The 18,593-nt window shown below is 46.3% G+C and overlaps 1 protein-coding gene and 1 non-coding gene across 6 annotated transcripts in view; both read left to right on the forward strand.

Annotated features, from left to right (window-relative positions):
* The window catches only part of CFAP95 (cilia and flagella associated protein 95), a 99,146-nt gene that overhangs the window by 511 nt on the left and 80,042 nt on the right, over positions 1-18,593 (forward strand). The gene's annotated exons all lie outside the window — the stretch shown is intronic.
* On the forward strand, positions 14,036-14,107 carry TRNAQ-UUG (transfer RNA glutamine (anticodon UUG)). The gene has a single exon. It is a non-coding gene; the product is annotated as a tRNA-Gln (tRNA).

Here is an 18,593-nt window from a genome sequence, read left to right on the forward strand (position 1 = left end):
CCAGGACGACCATTGTATGTTGAAACCATTGTATGTTGAGACCAGAACTCTATGGAAACCTGGTAATTGGTTCTAAAGGCACCAAAATGTAATCCAAAAATAGGAAAAAGTGAGAATTAAAGAAAACTAAGTAGATAACTAATATAGATAAAGCAAATCCTTACATATAAAAGTAAGAAAGATCTGATGGGAGCTGTAAATTACTGTCTATGTCAGTGTTTCCCAACCGGGGAGCCTCCAGCTGTTGTAAAACTACAACTCCCAGCCAAAGGCTGTCCGGGCATGCTGGGAGTTGTAGTTTTGAAACAGCTGGGGGCACCCTGCTTGGGAAACACTGGTCTATGTACAGGGACCTGTACAGTACACGAAATGTCCTTAGAAAAAAAGTAATGGAGTCCCTTCACCTGGTGTCCAAAGGAGCAGCTAACCCTGGGACAGGTAAAGTGTACAGAACATGTATTACCTCCCTGTACTGTAGGGGGCGCTACCAGACATCAGTCAGTGCATACGCTTCAGTAATACAGGTGTTTTACCAGTAAATTGCCCATTTTGATTGGTCGGTTCTTCCGGCCATTGACACGTTTCACAGATCTGGACTGTCCGTACATTGTATGTTGAGTCTGGTTTCAACTTATGATGGTCCAGAAAAGACTATTGTATGTTGAGGCCATTGTAAGTTGAGGGATTGCTGTGTATATATATATATATATATATATATATATATATATATATATATTAATGCTGGGTGGTATGACCAAAAATGTGTATCCCTGTATTTTTCAAACTTGACGGTATTTTTTTTTCCCAGACATTTCCGCACGCGGCAATACAAGCATGTTGATCTATTATTTTATGACTCTTGAGGGTCCAACACGTCACACTGGACTCAACTAAACACTGGCTACATCAATGTCTTGCCTTGGCCAGTGTCATGTAACAAGCCAGTCCTTCTTCAGGGTACCAGGGCCTGTTACATTACACTGCAGCTCAGTCTATCATCAGCCGTTGTGGCAACAAAAACTGGAAATAGACCAGGTCGGAGGATGGGAGACTAATTCCAGTGGCATCGGAGGAGTGGTGAAAGGCAAGTCAGAGTCTATTATTTATAGTCTGGGTTCACACTGGAAGCTTCGAGTACGGCTAGCACCGACTGAATCAGTCAGCGCTAGGTCTGCACAAACATTGCGGTCCTCATAGTGTCGGCAGATTCTGTCTAAAACGGGTGGCAACCAAATTTTCTTTGAGGTCACTTGGTGTGCTGGCAATGTAGATGTGGCTTATTGTGGGTGGGGTTTGTGAGGGTGTGGCTTGTCAAAAGGTGTTTTTTTTTTCTTCCAGAATTGTCCCTATATATTGTTCTCGCTTCAAGGACCTTACAGTAAAGAACAACCATTTTTACTCAGACCTGTATAATACAGACCCCAGAATCAGACCCCACCATAATACAGACCAAAGAATCAGACCCCACCATAATACAGACCCCAGAATCACCACCCGCCATAATACAGACCCCAGAATAAGCCCCCACCATAATACAGACCACAGAATCAGACCCCACCATAATACAGACCCCAGAATCACCACCCACCATAATACAGACCCCAGAATCAGCCCCCACCATAATACAGACCACAGAATCAGACCCCACCATAATACAGACCCCAGAATCAGACCCCACCATAATACAGACCCCAAAATTAGTCCCCACCATAATACAGACCCCAGAATCAGACCCCACCATAATACAGACCCCAGAATCAGTCCCCACCATAATACAGACCCCAGAATCACCGCCCACCATAATACAGACCCCAGAATCACCACCCACCATAATGCAGACCCCAGAATCAGACCCCACCTTAATACAGACCCCAGAATCACCACCCACCATAATACAGACCCCAGAATCACCACCCACCATAATACAGACCCCAGAATCAGACCTCACCATAATACAGACCCCAGAATCACCACCCACCATAATGCAGACCCCAGAATCAGTCCCCACCATAATACAGACCCCAGAATCAGTCCCCACCATAATACAGACCCCAGAATCAGACCCCACCATAATACAGACCCCAGAATCAGCCCCCACCATAATACAGACCCCAGAATCACCACCCACCATAATACAGACCCCAGAATCAGCCCCCACCATAATACAGATCCCAGTCACCACCCACCATAAATCAGACCCCACCATAATACAGACCCCAGAATCACCACCCACCATAATACAGACCCCAGAATCAGCCCCCACCATAATACAGACCCCAGAATCACCACCCACCATAATACAGACCCCAGAATCAGCCCCCACCATAATACAGACCCCAGAATCACCACCCACCATAATACAGACCCCAGAATCAGCCCCCACCATAATACAGATCCCAGTCACCACCCACCATAATACAGACCCCAGAATCAGCTCCCACCATAATACAGACCCCAGAATCACCACCCACCATAATACAGACCCCAGAATCACCACCCACCATAATACAGACCCCAGAATCAGCCCCCACCATAATACAGACCCCAGAATCACCACCCACCATAATACAGACCCCAGAATCAGCCCCCACCATAATACAGACCCCAGAATCACCACCCACCATAATACAGACCCCAGAATCAGCCCCCACCATAATACAGATCCCAGTCACCACCCACCATAAATCAGACCCCACCATAATACAGACCCCAGAATCACCACCCACCATAATACAGACCCCAGAATCAGACCGCAACATAATACAGACCCCAGAATCACCACCCGCCATAATACAGACCCCAGAATCACCACCCACCATAATACAGACCCCAGAATCAGCCCCCACCATAATACAGACCACAGAATCAGACCCCACCATAATACAGACCCCAGAATCAGCCCCCACCATAATACAGACCCCAGAATCAGCCCCCACCATAATACAGACCCCAGAATCACCACCCACCATAATACAGACCACAGAATCACCACCCACCATAATACAGACCCCAGAATCAGACCGCAACATAATACAGACCCCAGAATCACCACCCACCATAATACAGACCCCAGAATCACCACCCACCATAATACAGACCCCAGAATCAGCCCCCACCATAATACAGACCACAGAATCAGACCCCACCATAATACAGACCCCAGAATCACCACCCACCATAATACAGACCCCAGAATCAGCCCCCACCATAATACAGACCCCAGAATCACCACCCACCATAATACAGACCCCAGAATCAGCCCCCACCATAATACAGATCCCAGTCACCACCCACCATAATACAGACCCCAGAATCAGCTCCCACCATAATACAGACCCCAGAATCACCACCCACCATAATACAGACCCCAGAATCACCACCCACCATAATACAGACCCCAGAATCAGCCCCCACCATAATACAGACCCCAGAATCAGTCCCCACCATAATACAGACCCCAGAATCACCACCCACCATAATACAGACCCCAGAATCAGCCCCCACCATAATACAGACCCCAGAATCACCACCCACCATAATACAGACCCCAGAATCAGCCCCCACCATAATACAGATCCCAGTCACCACCCACCATAAATCAGACCCCACCATAATACAGACCACAGAATCACCACCCACCATAATACAGACCCCAGAATCAGACCGCAACATAATAAAGACCCCAGAATCACCACCCACCATAATACAGACCCCAGAATCACCACCCACCATAATACAGACCCCAGAATCAGCCCCCACCATAATACAGACCCCAGAATCACCACCCACCATAATACAGACCCCAGAATCAGCCCCCACCATAATACAGACCCCAGAATCACCACCCACCATAATACAGACCCCAGAATCAGCCCCCACCATAATACAGATCCCAGTCACCACCCACCATAATACAGACCCCAGAATCAGCTCCCACCATAATACAGACCCCAGAATCACCACCCACCATAATACAGACCCCAGAATCAGCCCCCACCATAATACAGACCCCAGAATCACCACCCACCATAATACAGACCCCAGAATCAGCCCCCACCATAATACAGACCCCAGAATCACCACCCACCATAATACAGACCCCAGAATCAGCCCCCACCATAATACAGATCCCAGTCACCACCCACCATAAATCAGACCCCACCATAATACAGACCACAGAATCACCACCCACCATAATACAGACCCCAGAATCAGACCGCAACATAATACAGACCCCAGAATCACCACCCACCATAATACAGACCCCAGAATCACCACCCACCATAATACAGACCCCAGAATCAGCCCCCACCATAATACAGACCACAGAATCAGACCCCACCATAATACAGACCCCAGAATCACCACCCACCATAATACAGACCCCAGAATCAGCCCCCACCATAATACAGACCCCAGAATCACCACCCACCATAATACAGACCCCAGAATCAGCCCCCACCATAATACAGATCCCAGTCACCACCCACCATAATACAGACCCCAGAATCAGTCCCCACCATAATACAGATCCCAAAATCAGACCCCACCATAATACAGACCCCAGAATCAGACCCCACCATAATACAGACCACAGAATCAGACCCCACCATAATACAGACCCCAGAATCACCACCCACCATAATGCAGACCCCAGAATCAGTCCCCACCATAATACAGACCCCAGAATCACCACCCACCATAATACAGACCCCAGAATCAGCGCCCACCATAATACAGACCCCAGAATCACCACCCACCATAATACAGACCCCAGAATCAGCCCCCACCATAATACAGATCCCAGTCACCACCCACCATAAATCAGACCCCACCATAATACAGACCACAGAATCACCTACCACCATAATACAGACCCCCAGAATCAGCCCCCACCATAATACAGACCCCAGAATCACCACCCACCATAATACAGACCCCAGAATCAGCCCCCACCATAATACAGATCCCAGTCACCACCCACCATAAATCAGACCCCACCATAATACAGACCACAGAATCACCACCCACCATAATACAGACCCCAGAATCAGACCGCAACATAATACAGACCCCAGAATCACCACCCACCATAATACAGACCCCAGAATCACCACCCACCATAATACAGACCCCAGAATCAGCCCCCACCATAATATAGACCACAGAATCAGACCCCACCATAATACAGACCACAGAATCAGACCCCAACATAATACAGACCCCAGAATCACCACCCACCATAATACAGACCCCAGAATCAGCCCCCACCATAATACAGACCCCAGAAGCAGACCCCTCCATAATACAGACCCCAGAATCACCTCCCACCATAATACAGACCCCAGAATCAGACTCCACCATAATACAGATCCCAGAATCAGTTCCCACCATAATACAGACCCCAGAATCAGTTCCCACCATAATACAGACCCCAGAATCAGACTCCACCATAATACAGACCCCAGAATCACCACCCACCATAATACAGACCCCAGAATCAGTCCCCACCATAATACAGACCCCAGAATCACCACCCACCATAATACAGACCACAGAAATAGACCCCACCATAATACAGATCCCAGTCACCACCCACCATAAATCAGACCCCACCATAATACAGACCACAGAATCACCTACCACCATAATACAGACCCCAGAATCAGATCCCACCATAATACAGACCCCAGAATCACCACCCACCATAATACAGACCCCAGAATCAGCCCCCACCATAATACAGAGCCCAGAATCACCACCCACCATAATACAGACCCCAGAATCAGCCCCCACCATAATACAGATCCCAGTCACCACCCACCATAATACAGACCCCAGAATCAGCTCCCACCATAATACAGACCCCAGAATCACCACCCACCATAATACAGACCCCAGAATCAGCCCCCACCATAATACAGACCCCAGAATCACCACCCACCATAATACAGACCCCAGAATCAGCCCCCACCATAATACAGACCCCAGAATCACCACCCACCATAATACAGACCCCAGAATCAGCCCCCACCATAATACAGATCCCAGTCACCACCCACCATAAATCAGACCCCACCATAATACAGACCCCAGAATCACCACCCACCATAATACAGACCCCAGAATCAGACCGCAACATAATACAGACCCCAGAATCACCACCCACCATAATACAGACCCCAGAATCACCACCCACCATAATACAGACCCCAGAATCAGCCCCCACCATAATACAGACCACAGAATCAGACCCCACCATAATACAGACCCCAGAATCACCACCCACCATAATGCAGACCCCAGAATCAGTCCCCACCATAATACAGACCCCAGAATCACCACCCACCATAATACAGACCCCAGAATCAGCGCCCACCATAATACAGACCCCAGAATCACCACCCACCATAATACAGACCCCAGAATCAGCCCCCACCATAATACAGATCCCAGTCACCACCCACCATAAATCAGACCCCACCATAATACAGACCACAGAATCACCTACCACCATAATACAGACCCCAGAATCAGCCCCCACCATAATACAGACCCCAGAATCACCACCCACCATAATACAGACCCCAGAATCAGCCCCCACCATAATACAGATCCCAGTCACCACCCACCATAAATCAGACCCCACCATAATACAGACCACAGAATCACCACCCACCATAATACAGACCCCAGAATCAGACCGCAACATAATACAGACCCCAGAATCACCACCCACCATAATACAGACCCCAGAATCACCACCCACCATAATACAGACCCCAGAATCAGCCCCCACCATAATATAGACCACAGAATCAGACCCCACCATAATACAGACCACAGAATCAGACCCCAACATAATACAGACCCCAGAATCACCACCCACCATAATACAGACCCCAGAATCAGCCCCCACCATAATACAGACCCCAGAAGCAGACCCCTCCATAATACAGACCCCAGAATCACCTCCCACCATAATACAGACCCCAGAATCAGACTCCACCATAATACAGATCCCAGAATCAGTTCCCACCATAATACAGACCCCAGAATCAGTTCCCACCATAATACAGACCCCAGAATCAGACTCCACCATAATACAGACCCCAGAATCACCACCCACCATAATACAGACCCCAGAATCAGTCCCCACCATAATACAGACCCCAGAATCACCACCCACCATAATACAGACCACAGAAATAGACCCCACCATAATACTGACCTCAGAATCACCACCCACCATAATACAGACCTCAGAATCACCACCCACCATAACACAGACCCCAGAATCAGACCCCACCATAATACAGACACCAGAATCACCACCCACCATAATACTGACCTCAGAATCACCACCCACCATAATGCAGACCTCAGAATCACCACCCGCCATAATACAGACCCCAGAATCACCACCCGCCATAATACAGACCCCAGAATCCCCACCATAATACAGACCCCAGAATCCCCACCCACCATAATGCAGACCTCAGAATCAGACCCCACCATAATACAGACCCCAGAATCGCCACCCACCATATTGCAGACCTCAGAACCATAATACAGACCCTCTTCACCCCCCCCCCCCTCTACATAATACAGACCACAGGATCAGAACCCAGTCAGGTTGCGCAATAATATACATACAGTTACATTAACTGACTCACAATTCATGTCTCTTACGGTCGGCGGCATCCTCTTTCCTTCTGTTCTCCATCTGACTCAGACCACCATGACGACTTCTTGGCCAAAACCCATCACTGCAGCATCTGCAGGACAAACATCTTAGTTTCTGCATTTTTTTCAGTGCAGTCCCCAGAAGTGCAGAATTCAGTGGAGTTTATTCCATTTCAAACAGTGTTAGGCTGGGTTCACACCACGTTTTCTTAAATACGGTTCCCGTATACGGTTTGGAGGAGGGGGGCGGGGCTTAATCGCGGCGCCCGCACTCAGCCGTATTCGGGAACCGTATTTAATGTATGTCTATGAGCCGACCGGAGTGAACCGCAGCCTCCGGTCGGCTTCGTTTTCGGCCGTATGCGGTTTCCCGACCGCAGGCAAAAACGTGCTCGACCACATTTTTGCCTGCGGTCGGGAAACTGCATACGGCCGAAAATGAAGCCGACCGGAGGCTGCGGTTCACTCCGGTCGGCTCATAGACTTGCATTAAATACGATTCCCGAATACGGCTGAGTGCGGGCGCCGCGATTAAGCCCCGCCCCCTCCTCCAAACCGTATACGGGAACCGTATTTAAGAAAACGTGGTGTGAACCCAGCCTTACAGAGAAGGCTTCGTTTCAGCGACCTATCTTCGCCTTTGTCAAGTATGAGAGGCGACGAAACGTAGCCTGCTCTGTAATACTGTTTGAAATGGAATAAACTGCACTGAATTCTGCACTTTAAACTTTGGTGAGCTACAATTTTCCTTGGATATAATTAGTTAGGTAGGTAGCTTGGCAGGTAGGTAAGGAGATATGGAGGTAAGTTCATAGGTAGGTAGCAAGGTAGGTAAATGGGTAGCTATGTATGTAGGTAGGTACTTAGGTTTCTATGTAGGTAAGTAACTATGTAGGTAAGTAGCTATGTAGGTAGGTAACTATGTAGGTAGGTAGCCAGGTGTCTAAGTAGGTGGGTATGTAACCAGGAAATTAATAAGGTAGGTAGCCAGGCAGGTAATTGTGTAGGTAGCCAGGTAGAGAAGTAGCCAGTGCTTCATCTAAATCATCAATCCCCTCCCTGTCACCTGCATCCCCCTCCCCGTCACCTGCACCCCCCCTTCCCCCATCACTTGCACCGCCATCATCACTTACGCCCCCCCTCATCATCATCACTTTGCACCCCCCCACCCTCATCATCATCACTTTGCACCCCCACCCCTCATCATCATCACTTTGCACCCCCCACCCTCATCATCATCACTTTGCACCCCTCCCTCCCCTCATCATCATCACTTTGCACCCCTCATCATCATCACTTTGCACTCCCCCCCCCCCCCCCCTCATCGTCATCATCATCACTCTGCAAACCCCCCATCCCAGGGGTCAAGTCCTGGTAAAAAAAAGTGTGGGAACTCACCCAAGATTTTCCCTCAAGGGTTGGTTCTGCAGGACTCCTGCTAATGGGAACAGTGTTCCTGCTGTAGAAAAAGTGCAAGAACTCCGTTCCCAAGCGTTCCTGCAGAACTTGAGCCCTGCCCCATTCCCCCCTCCTGTCATCTTTCCTCCCCTGCACTGCTAATGCCAGGAGGAAAAAAACAAACTTTTACTCACCTATTTCCAACGCAGGGTTCTCCTGGGCAGCACAGGCTGGCTGCCTTCTCCCGCTACAGTGCAGGCGCCGATGAATGATGTCAGGGGCAGAGTTCACAGGTCTATCTGCGGCTCACACTGAGAGGAGGCTTAAGAGATGTGTGCGTGTACGTGCACAGCTTAAAGTGGTGCTCGCTTGCTCACCTGGGGATCCGGGACAAGAGTCCTGGATCCCCATTAGCAGAATGAGTGCCTCTCCACCCGGAGCCAGTGCCATGAGTGGCACGCGTCCCAGGGATTGCCGACCCCTGGTCTAAAGAATGAGCGTGATTATTCTTTTGGTGGCAGAATTTCAGCGGCAAAATAAATGCTGCTAAAATTTTGTAGTGTACGCTATGCATTGGAATCCCATTGCTGGCAATGGGATTCCAGTGCATAGTGTACACTACAACATTTTATGCACCAGAATATGCTGCACCAGAATTTCCAAGTGGAATAACGCTTTAAAATTCTGTTGTGTAAACCTAGCCTTATTCTGGAAGCCCAGGCATAGAGGAGAAATAAACTTTTTCACCAGAGTTCCCCTTTAAAGAGTACTTCTCGTTAACTTGATACATTTTATAATCCTCCCAGGTCACTGCCCCCATCATGATAAACCACCCCTTGCCTTTATTTTTATTATTTTTCAGTTTTCTACCTTGGTATTGCTTTGTAATGCTGCTCAGCCTCAGGTTCACAGACTGGGAAGTCGGCATTCTCCAGCAGGCGTGACGTTATCTGAAGCCATACAGGGGTCAACTTCCTCCCTCACTCACTGCACACACTCCCCTCAGCACTCCAGACTGCATTTCCTGTGTTTGGACTTCTTCCAGGAGAGCAGGAGTCCAAAGTCTGTGCAAAAGATGGGGGGAAATGTGCTTTGGACAAGTACAGAGATTGCTTTTTTATATGCAAATAAAACATAGAAAACTTAATTTTTTTTAAACAAAGTATATTAGAAAGATTTTTTTATTTACCATAAGGAGTTGTGATAGTGTGGCAAGTAAAGGGTATATTTCCCGAGCTAACCCTGGAGAAACCTCCACCTGCGGCCTAATTAATGAGGTAACAGAAAGGGGACGTGTGTTTAAAAAGAAGTCAGACAGAATAGTTGGGGCTCTTCCCAGAAGACAGCAAGGTGCCTGTAGGGAGAGGCAGGGGTCCTGGTGAGGAACACACAGCCTGAGCTGTAAGTGGCCACAAGTGTGGATGAGACACAGCAAGAGGTTGCAAACGCTGTGTGTGAACGGTGAGTAGAAGGTTGCAGGAGGCATAAGTTTAACTGGCCAGGAAAAGCCCATCAGTTGGTAGTCAGGGCATGCTGGATTGTTTAGTTAGTGACTAGACTGTCTAGGGTTTTGTTTGTTCCTGTCTTATGTTTTTATTTATCCTGCAGCCTATCTAATAAAGCTGTCGAGGAGCTGGACTTGCATAAAGTACTGTTGTTTGCCTGCTGATTGAAGTGGAAACGTGTCCTATGGTGGTGTCAAGGATGATCCCAGAGCTATCCCCAGGGAGGAATCCGCAACAATTAGTTTTAATGAGAGTGCCCATTTAAGGACACAGATTTCTCATTTTTGCTTCTCTGTTTCTTCCTCCTCATTTTCTAATGGCCATAATGCTTTTAATTCTCCTAATTGTACTTTGTAATGACATTACTCATTTTGCCACAAAAAAATAAAAATATTTGTGGGGTGAAACTAAAAGAAAAAACCTCCATTTTGCAACTTTAGGGGGCTTTCATTTCCAAGCAGTCAACTTTTCATTAAGAATGAAATTTTCTCTCTATTATGTAGCTCAATACGATTACAGTGATACCCAATATATGTAGGTTTTGTTTTATTTTACTTCTTTTTATAAATGTTATTTTTCATAAAAAAATTATTATGCTTAAAATTTTTCTGTTCTCATCCCTATAACTTTTTTATTTTATTGTGCACAGGGCTGTGTGAGGGCTCATTTTATCTGTACCATTTTTGTTTTGATGGTAGTTTTTGATAATTTTTTATAAATTTTATTTTCTGGTATATGAAGTGGCCAAAAATCAACAATTCTGGACTTTGGTATTTATTTTTCCATATACCGGGTAGTATGAGGCAAATTTTTTCCGCTGTGATCTGTAGTTTTTATCGGTACCATTATTGTTTTCTCTTTTCGGTCACTTTTTTTTTTCTGGTATATGAAGTGACCAAAAATTTCCAATCCTTTTATTTAATTTTTTTTTATGTTTACGCCACTGACCCTGCGGTTTCATTTAGTTATATATAATGGTTCTGACATTTACGCACGTAGCAATACCACATATGGTTATGTTTATTTTTGTATACATTTATTTCAAATTGGGGAAAAAGGGGGGCAATTCAAACTTTTATTAGGAGAGGGGCCTATTAACATTTAATACCTTTTTGTTTAAAAAAAAAAATAAAAATTCTCCCAATTTTATTAGTCCCCATAGGGTAGTGTTTTCCAAACAGTGTGTCTCCAGTTGTTGCATAACTACAACTCCTAGCATGCCAGGACAGCCAAAGGCTGTCCAGGCATGCTGGGAGTTGTAGGTTTGCAACAGCTGGAGGCAAACTGTTTGGAAAACACTACCATGGGGACTATTAGATGAAATCTTGTGATTGCAGACACTGTACAGTGTTGTGCCATAGGACCCATAGCACAGCATTGATAAGTGTTATCGGCGCTCCATTACTACTGGCTGATGACACTGACAGCATTATTAGAGCGCCGATCGGACAAGCCTGAGTCAGATAGGGAACCTCCGCCCATCCTCTCAGCTGATTGGGACCCCGCAGTTTTACTGCGGATGTCCCTATCAGCTCCACTGAGCTACTGGCACTTTGGACATTTCGGCATTTTGGACGCCGCGATCAACTTAGATCACAGCGTCTAAAGGGTTAATGCCGGACATCACCCGGATCGGTGATGTCTGGCATTAGCCAGTATGAAGCGAGCTCCGCTCCTGAGCTCGCTTCATTTACCTGCTGCACAGCTGCGCCGTTTATTTATGGTGGCCTGCCGTGTTGGGGTTAAGCTCCTCACCTGATGTTCGCCACCAATCACAGGAGGAGAGCGCAGTCACGTAGACTGCTGGGCCAATCCTCGCCACCAATGAATGTAGGGGAGCGCAGTGAGGTGCTTCTGCTGTGCCAATCCTCGCCGCCACCACAGAAGCCCCTGCTGCCGTCACCAGAGCTCCTGCCGTCACCGGAGCCGCATTGGCCGGGGAGCAGGTAAATAATTGCACTTTTTTAGCAACGGCCAAATCGACATATCGCAATTGGCAAAAATCACGATACGATTGCTGTTGTGATATATCGTGCAGGCCTAGTTTACGCCATTGACTGTGCGGTTTCATTAACCCCTAGAGGAAGCAGGGCATACATATTCGCTTTCTATGAGGGGCGCTCAGTAGCTGATCCCACGTCTTAGCAGTATGGTCCCAGCAGCTATCAGCCGTCGGGACCCTTCGCTATTGTCAGACATCAACAATCATGGTGATGCCAGGCATTCACCCTTTTAGACTAAGCAGCAAAGTTGATTGCACCCTCTAAAATGAAAAAAAAAAAAAACGGCTGCTCAATGGCATGAGGACCCTTACCTGCCTCCTCAAAGCCCGATTGGTGCTTCTTTCGGCCATGGCAGGCTAGAGCAATGGAGCGCCGATAACAATGATCAATGCTTCTCATCTAATCAGGACCCCATGATTTGGCTGCAGTGGTCCTGATTAGCTCTGCTGAGCTACTGAAAACTGATTTTTTGGTTAATGCCAGTTGGCCCTATCAGCAGCTGGGACCCACCGGGTATGAAGCGCTCTCGGCTCTTGAGCATACTTCGTAGACTGGTAGAGGGCGTACATTCACACCCTTTATCCTCTAGGGGTTAAAGGGGTACTCCACTGCTAGACATCTTATCCCCTATCCAAAGCATAGGGGATAAGATGTCTGATCACGGGGGTCCTGCTGCTGGGGACCCTCCAATCTCCCGCAGCATTCAGCGGCAGTGGTCGTGACGCCACGCCCCTCGTACCGTTATGCCATGCCCCCTCCATTCATTTCAATCTAGCGTCTTCGCTCCGGGTCTGATTACCAGCGATCACAGGCGACCTCCTCCGCCCTCATGTGACGTCGCGCTCCACCCCTCAATGCAAGCCTATGGGAGGGGGCATGAAAGCTGTCACACCCCCTTCCATAGGCTTGCATTGAAGGGCGGAGCGTGACGTAACACAGGGCGGAGGCGTGACATCACACGCTGCCCACCCTCTGGTCGCCGGTAATCAGACCCGGAGCAAACACGCTACATAGAAATGAATGGAGGGGGCATGGCATAACGGTACGAGGGGCGTGGCTCCGGGGACTGATTACAAACGGGGTGCCGTGTGCAAGATCACGGGGGTCCCCAGCGGCGGGACTCCCGCGATCAGGCATCTTATCCCCTATCCTTTGGATAGGGGATAAGATGTCTAAGCACCGGAGTACCCCTTTAAGGGGTTAAGTAGAATATACATTAGCGATCAGCTAAATATTTTATGACTATTTGGGATAGCTTTGATGAGAAAAAGAGTGTATGAATAAGTTTGAAAATTGCAGGTTACATTGAATAGTATGTTGGGATCTATAATCATTTACTACTTATGTTTTGCTGCTCCACCCAATGCTTGGCCAGACATACAATTATGTAAGTAGACAAAGATTAAATTCTATATGTGTTATTTTAGTTCTGTAACCATGAGAGGTTCCATGGTGTAATGGTTAGCACTCTGGACTTTGAATCCAGCGATCCGAGTTCAAATCTCGGTGGAACCTTTGTTTTTAACCTCTTCATAACAAAGGACATATATGTATGTTCACTGCATGCTCGGGGGGTATAAAAGGAGCTCACAGACTGAGCATGCTTCATGCCAGGTGAGTACTGGCTACAATGATCAGCATGGACTCGCCATTAAAGATGGACATCGCTAAAATGATACAGTAGACTTATAGTTATATTTTATGCTCTCCACATTCTTTAGGGCAGTTATTCACAGGTTGCCATGTATGCACCTATTAAAAACACCCTCTAAGTCAATACAAAGAGAAGAAGGGGGAGGGCTTATTTCATGAATACAGCAGGCACATAATTTTGAGTCCACTGTACTCTTTCAGCACTCCTGTTATGTTTGTGCTATTTTGCCACAAGTACAGACCTTTAGCTTTAATATGCTGCCGATGCATTGGGGCTACGTGTTTAGCTGACAGATGTGCTTTAACCCGATAACGACCATGGACGAGTATAGACGTCCAGATTGGCGGCCGTTCCCGCACCTGGACGTCTATACTGGTCCATTATTCTCGTGGGTGCTGCCCAGTGCACCCACGAGATCGCGGCAGGGACTCGGCTGTATCACACAGCCGGGACCCTGCTGCACTGCCAAGACCAAAGTAAACTTCGGTCCCGGCAGTTTTAACCCTTACAACCGCGGTCAGAAATGACCGCGGGCTGTAAGTGTTATGACAGAGGGAGGGGGCTCCCTCTGTCTCCTCTGCAGCACCCCGCATCGCGATCGCAGGGTGCTGTGTGTGGCCGCGGCTGGCCGGGGCCTGCCGCATTGCTGGGAGTGAAGTTCAGAAGTGACCGCGCGCTGTAAGGAGTTCTGACAGAGGGAGGGGGCTCCCTCTGTCTCTCCTGCAGCACCCCGGAGCATCGCGGGGTGCTGCTGCATGCCTGGACAGCCGGGGGTCCTACAAAGACCCCCAGGTCTGCCCTGGGTATTGCCTGTAGGACGTCCTAATATGCTGCCTGCTAGTGAAAACTGGCAGGCAGCATATAACTGCAATGCTTTGGAATACTAAGTATTCCAAAGCATTAAAAAGTGTAAAAATAAATAAATAAAATAAAAGTGTAAAAATAAATAAAAATTTAATAAAAGTGTATAAAAATAAAATAAAAAAATATTAAAAATACATTTATTAAATGAATCTAATAAAAAAAAATGCATAATGTGTAGGATCGCATTGGCGGACATCCGCAGCATGTAATATGCTGCGGATGTCCACCATGTGATCCTACACATTATGCAGCAGTCACGGTAATGAGCTCGCTGCTGCGGCTGGGTAGCTTTGTGTGTCCACTCATAGCGGCGGATTTCCCGCCAGCAGTCATGAGCGGACACACTGAGCTACCCAGCCGCAGCATTGATGAATATATTCGCCATGAGCGGGTGCTTATTCCCACAACATTGCGGATTTATCCATCAGGAGCCTTAACTGTCACTGACAGACGCGTTATACTGCCAGCTGACCAAGGACCAATCAGAGAGGTCCCTGGTCCAGCCAATAACTTGTAGGGGTGCGGTATATAAATGGGGTCACTTGTGGGGGTGGGGGTACTGTTCTGCCCTGAAAGCCAAATGGCGCTCCTCTCCTTCTGAGTCCTACCACGCGGCCAAGGAACCATATATGGCCAAAGCGGGGGTATTTCCGAACATGGGACAAGCAGCTAAATAAAATATAGGGTGCATTTCTTTCAATATCAGAAGTGATGTACAAAAAATATGCCCCCCAAATGATGCATTTGTGAAAAATTGCAAATTTCGAATTTTTTAACACTGACTTTGTAATAATTCCTGTCAAAAAACGATGGTATTAAAATACTCATTGTACCCCCTAGCGAATACCTTGAGGGGTCTAGTTTTTAAAATGGGGTCATTTGGGGGGGGTGTTCCTATGTTCTACTACCTTTTAATTTCTGCAAACCTTGCATAGCACATAAAAAAAGATGTACTTTTCAAATTTTCAAAATTTCAAGTTAAATTGTTAGGCTTCTAACTAATTTAAAATGTTAATTAAAAACTAAAAAATGACGTCAAAATAAAGTAGACATCTGAAAGTATAAGTTTCATAAACTATTTGGTCAGTAAGTATAAATATATGCAACCTATTAGTGTTAAAATAGCAAAAAATCTTATTTTTTTTGTAAAAATTTCATGATTTTTTTGCATTGTAAAAAAAAAAACTACAAATGATATCGGCTTACTTTTACTATGTACATGAAGGACAACTTGTGACAAAAAAACAATGTCAGAATTATCGTGATTGGCAAAACTTTACCAGAGTTATTCTTTAATAGAGACAGACATCCCCGATTTGAAAAAACAGGCCTGGTCTTTCAGGGGCGTACAGGTTTATTTGCATTGGTCCTTAAGGGGTTAAAGCACAACTTCAGTGATGGCCTGGGTGGCAGGATATATGTTTACATTTTTACACTACCATTGAGCCCAAGTCTTGCACAAGACTATGGCATTCAATCTACAGATTTAACAGAAGTCTCGTAGACTTGCATGGGACTTTCACAAAATTCGAAGACTAAACAGGATAGCCTTGTTCAAGTCTCGGTCTTGGGCAGCGGTGCAAATATTAGTGGCTGCCACAGAATCTCCAAGTGGAATTTTTCCATCAGATTTCAATTGCTAATCCTGCTATGTGAATGGGGCATCATGGCCCATGCACACTGAGGAAAGAATTTCCTCTGGATTTGGCGCTCTGTTCACACTTAGGAAATGATGAGAAAAATGTAAAATCCTTTACTTGTCCATGCAGAAAGCAGTGCACGCTAAGGGCCCTTCACACTACGGAATATTAGCCCTAAGATATTCTAGGAAGAGATTTCGTCTGCTGCAGTTGTCACCAAAATCTTTCAGCGCTAGAACGGCACAGAAATGTGCAGTCACCATTGATGGCAAAGCTGTCCGGTTGTAATTCTACTAAAATAATTAACATGTTCATTCTTTAGGTGAAGTCTGAAATTGTAATCTCCGCTGTGGCATTTCTGCAGTGTGTATGGCTGCTGCACGAGAATTTGTGAGAGGAAGTTCTCTGCCCAGAGTGGATTATTCAGAAATTTCCCCAAATACATACAAAATCTCATACTGACCAGAATATTGTTTAGCTATTTGTTTGGCCAGTTCATAGACATCCACAGGCAGAAGATTTGACATTACAGCACCTTTTCTACCCATATCCTGTGAATACTGTCATGGTTTTATACAATGGAAGTAGATATTTGTTTGTTGCTCATTTTATGCTGGTTAAGGAAATGTCACAGGTGGCAACCCCCACTACATCACCAAGGGAGCTGGATTGGATGGGGGCATCACTGGAACACCAATCAGGTCTCGGAAAATATAGAAAAGGACAAACCAGGGGTTGAAAATAAGAGGAAATAAAACCAAAATCCAGGTGAATGTTCCAAGCAAGTGGATATATCCGCGCTCTTTTAGAGGCTATGGATTCCTCTGAATTCTTTTTTTATTATTGATTTGTATATTTTATGGTGCAAACTTTGTTTCCATAGGTTTTACTAAGATGTCTGCTTATTATTGCTTTACAGCCTCTTTGTTTTGAAGTACATGTATGGTGCTATCAGCTGTATACTTTCTGTCTGAGAAGCAGTCTGTCTGGACCTATGAAAACTGTATTTTTCATGTTGCAATTTAGAAAGTAGAAGGAAAAGAAGCAGGAATATAAGATTTTCTTAGGGGAGTTTCTGTGGTGTAATCGTTAGCACTATAGACTTTCATACCAATAATGAGTTCAAATGTTGGAGGAACCTTTTGTTTATCGTGTCTTTGTTTAACAGTTTTGGCTAACGTATCATATGGAACAATTTTGTTATTAATACTTATTTTATTTTATTTTTCCATTATTGTATGTTATGATAGATTACTTTGAGATGCCATAACCACTGTTGTAGCATAAGGATCATAAAGGTAACAGACAAGGGTATTGTTGTAGTCTATGCTCAGGGGCATAACTATAAGGGGTGCAGAGGTATCGGTCACATCAGGGCCCTGGTGTCTAAGGGGGCCCCAAGGCACATCTACCCCATAAGAGACCAGCATATAAATGGCACACAGGGCCCTGTTGCAGATTTTGCATCAGGGCTCAGAAGCTACAAGTTACGCCTCTGTCTATGCAGGAGATGTTTGGGGCATGCACTTCTATGTTTTCTGACTTGAGATTTAGAAATGAATAGATCCAAGAAATGTTCTTGAGGTAGTGACTGCAGCAGGTGGTAAGGCTTGGATGGATTGTTTGAAAGGCATATGGTTTTCCCAAGGCAGAAAACTTGTGGGATGAGAAAATGGCGACCTTAGAGGGAACCTGTCATGCTGCCTAAGCCAGGGATGAAACACTGAGATGCTCCTTTATCACAACAAACCATGATTCACTTTGAACAGATCTGCCATTTGAGAGGAATTATAGTAAAAACTTCAGCTGAGAACAGGGATCTGAGTCATCTGGGCGGTCTGGT

The sequence above is a fragment of the Hyla sarda genome, chromosome 1 (genome assembly GCF_029499605.1).
Source record: "Hyla sarda isolate aHylSar1 chromosome 1, aHylSar1.hap1, whole genome shotgun sequence".
Taxonomy (NCBI): Eukaryota; Metazoa; Chordata; class Amphibia; order Anura; family Hylidae; genus Hyla; species Hyla sarda.